The 7,614-nt window shown below is 38.8% G+C and overlaps 1 long non-coding RNA gene across 1 annotated transcript; it reads right to left on the minus strand.

Annotated features, from left to right (window-relative positions):
- On the minus strand, positions 1-3,568 carry LOC103459215 (uncharacterized). The gene is made up of 2 exons (XR_532693.3): positions 1,409-3,568; positions 1-472 (listed from the first exon to the last, which is right to left on the minus strand). It is a non-coding gene; the product is annotated as an uncharacterized LOC103459215 (long non-coding RNA).
- Between the last annotated feature and the right edge of the window lie 4,046 nt (positions 3,569-7,614).

Here is a 7,614-nt window from a genome sequence, read left to right on the forward strand (position 1 = left end):
TTAAAAAGAAGGTATTTTATTTCAGAAACAGCTACAAAAACATTCTAGTTTTAGTGCAAATTGTTCAGTAGTGCTGCTACATCTGTTACAGCTTTGTAGTTGCTCTGAAAAATAGCTGCACAACATCTTTTTTTTTTTTTTTAACCGTAGACAAAGAAAAAGACAAAACTTCCCCTGGGAAGAAAAATATATACAGTCCAAGTCTCCTTAAAGCGAAGCAAAGATCCAACATCACAAAGTTTCTCGTCAGCCAATGTTTCTCGTCACAGATCCTCTTCGCACGTGGGCCCCGGAGGGGATCTGCCTCTGTGTCTGGTGGTCCAGTCCGTGGATGTAGTGGTGGTTCTGAGCGTACATGAGTCCCCCGAAGGAGTCGGCAATCCCATAAATAAATGCCAGTAAGGAGAGTGCGGTTCCAATGGCGTAGAGCTTGAGTACCGCAGCAGCCAGCATGATGGCCATGCTTGGTTACCTTCAACAACAACAAAAAAAAACATCATGTTACACGTTTTCACCAGCAAAATCTAAAAATTGAGACGTGAATGTTGAGCCCCACATACTCTAATACCCCTAAATACAATCCAGTGTGCGAGAAGTCAATGCGAAGACATACACCTCAGACTTACCAAGAATATGGCTGTTGTAGCAGAACAAACACATCGAGCATTTCACAAAGTTGCAAAATTAGGTGCAACTAATTGGAGCACAAAACTGAACTTTTTCACCAGCATGCAAAATGCTAAGAAAATGAATAACACATCAACAACAACAAGACCATTATCATAGCACGGTGCTGTAGGAAAGCTGTGAGAGAGTTGCTGTCCAAACCAAAATCCAACCTAGAATATATGTGGGAAGATTTGACAATGAATGTTTACAGATGCTCCCCGAATCTCCATCCAGTCTGATTTAACTCGGGACATTTGGGTCAGGATGGTTCTGCAAAGGTGGCTGCATCCAAATCCCATACACAGAAAAAAATATATTACAAATAAATATGTTTTAAAAACCCGAAAATCATCCCCCCCACCTAAAAAAAAAAAAATCATCTATCAATGTATTTCCACGCTACAGTTTCTCGCTACGATACTCTACTGCCTAAAATCCACAGTCACAAACCGTGAGGATGCGACCGATCGATGCATGAAACACATCGGAAGCGAAACGGAAACCTTTTAGTAGCATCATGTGCGCGTAGTCGCTGTAGATTTATTTATTTAAATTTTTTTTGTAGCTCTAAAAGGTGAACTTAATCACAAGGAGCCGACACCGAACGCGACAGTAACAGAACATGCGGAACGTGGTTCCTTAAGTAAAACGGAAGACCGGACAAATTGCTTGCGAGACAGCGAGCAGAGCTTGCAGTGCGGGTTTGTCTGTTCGCCGACGTGACAAGAAATCCACATACCAGTGATCAACAGATGTTTCTGTCCTCGCTTTCTCCTCGGCAGATGTGTGGGGGACCGAACAGAACAGCTGTAAAGTCCGTGTGAAAGGCTCAGCACAGAACTGGGCTGCCTCTCTCTCTCTCTCTCTCTCTCTCTCTCTCTCTCTCTCTCTGTTGCTGGAGCCTATCGTGTAACAGTTACTTCCTGACGGGTTTTTCCACGGGAGGTTTTTTTTTTTTTTTTTCTGAAATACCTAATTAAAATTCGCATTCAAGTCCTCGTTCGTTTATTTGTGAGTCATTCAGCACTCATTACATGGTTTGATGAGTCTGTACAACGCTTCGTCGCTATCAACCACATCACAAAAGACATCAATTATTCTTCCCTAGAGTAGCATGTCACTGCAAGAACATTTAGGTTCATTCTTGACTTTCCCCTCGCAGCTTTTCACTCTATCCAGGGCCGGAGCAAAAACCCGAGGCTGACTTCTTATGCCAGGTCCCCACACTCTGAACACTTCATAAAAACCTATAAGACTGATGTTCACAGTTTTTCATAAAATAATTAAAAAATGACAAAAACTAGGAGGGTTTAAAAAGTACTCCAAATTCTGAAGGGTACACGCAACAGATCCAAGCTGTTGTGGACGGTAGAGTATTATTTGAAATATATTTCTTGTCATAAAGATTTTTGAAAAGTGAGAGTTTGCGTCATATTTGACTCCTGCTAACAAAATAAAACTTGACTTCTAAAGTCTGCTTTGGTTAAATTTGAGCAAAAACATCTAAGCTACTGACCTAAAACAGCCAGGCCTGACCTACATGGAAAGTGTTGGCCCTCTTGTCTCTGCATGTTTCTCTCCAGATGCTTTGCAATTTGTTCGGGAACATACACAAGCATTTTATAAACTAGGAGTGCCATTTGGCTTCATCTGAATTAGATTTTTAATTTACCATTTATTATTTTTGCTTTTTTTTTTTTTTTGTTACTCTTAAATGATTCGGAATATTGTTCAAAGTTAAAGAAAACGTTCACTTTACTTTTCAAGTAATTTTTTTTATTATTAAGGAAAAAGCTGTACAAACCAATATGATTCTACTTGGACAGGTAGCTGCCTCTTGAGTCAATAACTAGTTGTTATAAATAACTTTAAAACTCCAGCTCTCACCAGCTGTTGCTACCAAAGGTAGCAGAACATGTTATTTGGCCGAGGTGCTCAATTAAATTTTACACGTGAGGCCGTGTAGGCTTGGAAAGCTATTTTGCCTCCATAAATGAAATTATCATTTGAAAACATTTTGAATTCGCTAAAGTTATCTTTGTCTGATATTAAAGAATTTTGATCATCTGAAACATAAGACAAAAGAAGAAGAAAAAAAAGCAAAATGCTAAAATCTACACAGTAAAAACTTCATACCAAAGTATGTAATCCTGGATCACACAAAAACAGAGAAAGAGGCCAAAAATGAGAATGTCACACTATAAGCAAACATAAAGATGAATGTGACACTTTAAAAGGAACTTGCTTTAACATTTAGCAGAAGTATTAAAATTCAGATTTTTGGAGCCAACCACAGATATAAGTGAAATGAAGCCCTCATTGGTTCTGGTCTTTGGTAAAGATAGCAACATTTTCTTAGAGCATGTGATGCACATAAAAATGTGTTTATTGTGTATAGTTACTTGTAGTTTAGGTTGCTTCCATTCTAAAGCTTATTGCAGAGTCTGATACCACAACAACATGTTTACCAGTCCTTCATACTGACCATTTGGTCACAGCAGCAGGCAGTTCTTCCCTTTCAACGCACAATGACAGGTTTTGCTATGAACTGAACGTATCAATAGTGTAATTGGAGAAATACAAATGAACAATATCTGTCAATCATCATGTTCTGACTGAATGTCTGTGTGAATCAAAATGTGAATAGTTTGGAGGTGGACAACCTCCAAAGTTTTTCCTTTTCATTTAAAGCAGGTAGAAAGTTGTAAACGGTCACTTTTTATTGTTGGAACATCGATGGCCTGTTAAGGAGACTAACACTGAAAATGTGAGAATACAACGTACGGTTTCACTTCCTTGTGCTAGCAAATAAAGGAGAAGACTTATTAGCAAGAAAGTTGAAGTTCATTCTGACTTGTGCCTAAAGAATGAGTGTGTGTGACGAGACAGACACACACTCACTCACCCCGTCCAGAAAAGGCCAGCTCAGACTTGCTGGGCAAATATTTCCTTTCACAGTCCATTTACGCTTTCAGAACCCAGAGCATGATGAAATTAAGCAGACATGATGTTAATTTACTGCAGTAAAATAACATTACTCCAGCCAGCAGGCACGATTCCAAATCTCCTAAAGCGCATCTAATGATAAATGGTGATAATCTCTACTTGGAAGAATTTGCTCTCTGTAGAGAAAAGTGTAATGATCAGCATAAGCTGCGTCAGAGTAACTGTTCTGTTTCAGATTTTTAGGAAAAGGATCAAGTCTCATGACTTCCTGTGCATGAAAACCCAGAGTTGCGCAACACACTTTGAGACTCGGCGCTCCGAAAACCACTGAATGAAAATGCAAGCCAATTGAATCGTGCCAAATCAACACCAAGTAAAACAGCAGTGTTGAGTAAATGATTGTGTTAAACATACAAGCCTTTGTTGTACGTTTCTTTCAATGCCTCCAAGCAAAAAAATGGCAATAATTAGTAGCTTTCTGAAAATTAGTGTGCATGTGGAGCGAAGTACAAACGTATTTTGTCAGACTTTGTGGTCCATTCGGAGCGGATGAAGGTATTTTCTTTCACTTTTTCAAAAAAAAAGTCAAAGAAAGTTCTCGTCCATTCAACACCAAGCAAGTTCAAACTTGACAATGGAAGCTTTCACAATACTATCGGTGTCATGTGTCAATGTAAACTGTAAGACACGCTCAATTTACACTTACTTTAAGATGGCTTTAACCATCCAGAACCGTCTTGTAAGAAGGGTTAAAAAAATAAATAAAGACAATAATGGAGAAAAAGATGACTAAATGTTCTTTTGGTAAATGGTCAGTGTGAGTTAATACGTAATAAATGAGTCATTTTTGAATGCACTGGTTTTATCGTGCACAAGAGCAATGGCTGATTCTCGGCACCTTTCACAAGCAGCCAAAGTGATCCTGGAAGGCAGCCAGCAATTCAGATTTCTCTCTGGTTTTCATTACAGTGTCTAGCCCAAGATGAGAGTGTTCTCTGAAAGACAAATTGCTCAATATTCAGGCAGAAGTACGCAGCTGCTTGAAGAAGAAAACCACAAAACAGGGAAAAGGCGCTGGATTATTAATTTTGAGGTGTGGAACCTCACATTAGTCGTCCTGTTAGTCTCCATTCATCTTCCCATTAAATCTTAGCTGATTCCCAGTCTATTCTATAGGAAATAATGCATGATGCTGCCACCACTATCTTTAGTTTTTCAGAGTATGATGATTTTTTTTACAGAAAGGTTAAAATATTTAATTTTGGTATACTACCAAACAGAGCCTACTCTTTGTTTATCACTTTAATGGCCAGTACAAACCTGAAATGGAACATCTTGCAGCTTTCTTGTTGATTCTTTTGTCTTTCAGTTTTTCCAAAGATGCCTGTTTTGTGTTTTTTTTGTGTGGAGTTATACTGAGATGATGTTGCACAAAAATTGATTATTTTTACTAATTATGTGACTTTTAAATAAAATTGGTTGAACTGAGTTTTATTCAAAGAAAGCAGAGATATAAAGTGATGAAAGTTCATATTTCTAAAAAGAAAAAAATGTGAATTTTTGATCAATTTGATAATTAAGAACTGCTTTTTCTTGGTCTGTCGATTAAGAACCCAATAAAACGCATGGAAGTTTATGGCTGCAATGTGACAGAATATGAAAATAGTTACCTGTGTCATAAATTGTAAAAGACAATTTTTTTAATCGAGCACAAAACTCACTAAATTAAAATTGCTCGTTTATGATTATTCATAAGGATGTCTAATACTGTGGTAGTAACCCCAGAGCGGATCAGTTTGTTTAAAAAACGGACCAGTTAATTGGAGTAAATTAACAGAAACAAAATTAAAAATAAAAAAAAAACAATGCAGATGATGAAATATCTGACTCAGGAAATGAATGGTGTTCAATGCAATGACACAAAAATCCACTAGGTGGCAGCAGTTAACAGTTTGGAACACCAACAACAACCTTTGCTGTTTTTAATCGCCTGAATAAAATTTATACTCTGTCTAGTTGTAAGTTTTCGTTTAGATTCTTTGACCTGAAGATATAGTAATCTATTAGTTTAATTGACTGGTCTGAATATTTTATAACTAAACGACATTTACAGCATGCAGTCATATTCAGTGGATTAGAACAATTCATTTTTCAGAGACTTATTTGTCAGATGAAAAGTACAATATGAAAAATGACCATCTTTAAGCAAATATTAAACATGGTATTCACTAAGTCTACATTTCTGTGTTTGAATGTTTGTTTGTTTTATTGGTGTGATGTAATATTCTAATCTCACATATCACCTTTTCATTAGCTGCAAGCCGAAATCCATCATAATCAGCAGAAATAAAGATCAAAAAACCTCAGCCTGTGTGTAATTATGAACATAATCATGTCTCACTTAGCGAGTTACTGAAAAATAAATGCTTTCCCAATTTAATAAACCAAACTAAAACCCCTCTTAGCTTTTTGTGCTTCTTTCTTTGTCAGAGACACTAAGCGAGGAAAAGAGGAATGCGTTTACTTTGGTTTACTGAAATGGATGGCCCCGGTTCCTTTCAAGATGTGCGATGTGAAATCAATTCGGATCATCTGAGATGCGTCCGCCATGGCCTCTCTTTTATACAACAGGAGAACTCTTTCACTGTGGGATAGCTACTTGCCTGTTCAACCTTATGACTTCAATTTGTCTCAATGGGTCAGCGGCTGTCCACGCTGTGCACATGATGTTCATTATGCTAAATGTAATCCACTGAGGAGCTGCACATGTGGAATTAAGAGGAGGGCTGTCCTGCATGTGACACTCTCAGATGAAATTAAGCTCGCACCGCAGTCACTCTGGGAAAGAGCTGGCAGGCCCGTCCTTCGCAACCGACAGTCGGTTTTCTGGCGGCATGCACACTTTGTAGGCGAAAAGTTTCTGTTCAAACCTGTCAAAAGAAGCAGTGATGGTGGAGGTATATGGGAAGATTTGACTGGAGCCCAGAGGGCTGGCTAAGAGGATTTTCCATTTTAACGTCTCACCAGCTGTCAAAGTCACTCAGTCCTGATTTCCAGGGGACTGAAACCAAGGCTCTCCTTCGTTCATGAGATAAGAGCCTCAATAGACAAGGATCGTTGTACATTTGTAACCAACACAAGGCTGTGGAAAATTATAAAGTGGCAGAAAATGGGGAGGAGAGGTTAGATTCATTGGCATGTTTGACTAACAGTTCAGGCAGCCAAGTCTTGGTAGCTTTAGAGTTGCGTGTACTCGTTCTGTTGGTTGTACATTTACTATGTGGTATCAGGGAAAAGGGGTCCAACTACAGAGGCACGTCAGCTTTTAGATTTCCTTTGTAGCTGAATTTGAAATGGGTCAGTTTGCCGCCACTTTATTGCTATCAATCACATAGAATCCTAATTGAAGCTTGTGGATATAACACAACAAAACAAAATGTGGGAAAGTTCAAGAGGTACTGCACATGTGTCAAACTGCACATACTTACCGAAGGTAATGATTTTGTTTTTATTTGGAACAGTGGTTTTGAATCCATTTGGAGAGGTTGCGCAACCTGTTGGTGCAATCTGCTTTCAAGAATGTCACGACGACACAAATGTGCTTTGGGCACAGTATGTCGGGTTAGGCTGAATCTCTGACTTTTAGCACTTATCTATTCCAGACAATAACTCACCTTTGTGATGTCGGCGTTGCTCTCGCAGGTGTAAAAATGTGTTGCTCTCTTTTCAGACCATGCTGCCTCTAATGCCGCAATCCTCTTTGTGAACGTGACGTTGTGCCCGCTGATAGAAAGCAGGATTAACCCATACATAGAAAGAGAGCGGAACATTAAGAGAGCTTCATGGAGCACTCAGCAGGACGGCAACGCTCCTGTTGTACTCAGGAGCTGAGGGCAATGGGTTCCTCTTCAAGATGGGCACAAGGACATTAGATAGAAAAAAAAAAGTCTTTCCTCTTCCAAGATTTCAGCAGGCTCGCCACAACAACAACAACAATGC

This window comes from Poecilia reticulata, chromosome 23, assembly GCF_904066995.2.
Source record: "Poecilia reticulata chromosome 23, P_reticulata-male-v2, whole genome shotgun sequence".
NCBI classification, from domain to species: Eukaryota; Metazoa; Chordata; class Actinopteri; order Cyprinodontiformes; family Poeciliidae; genus Poecilia; species Poecilia reticulata.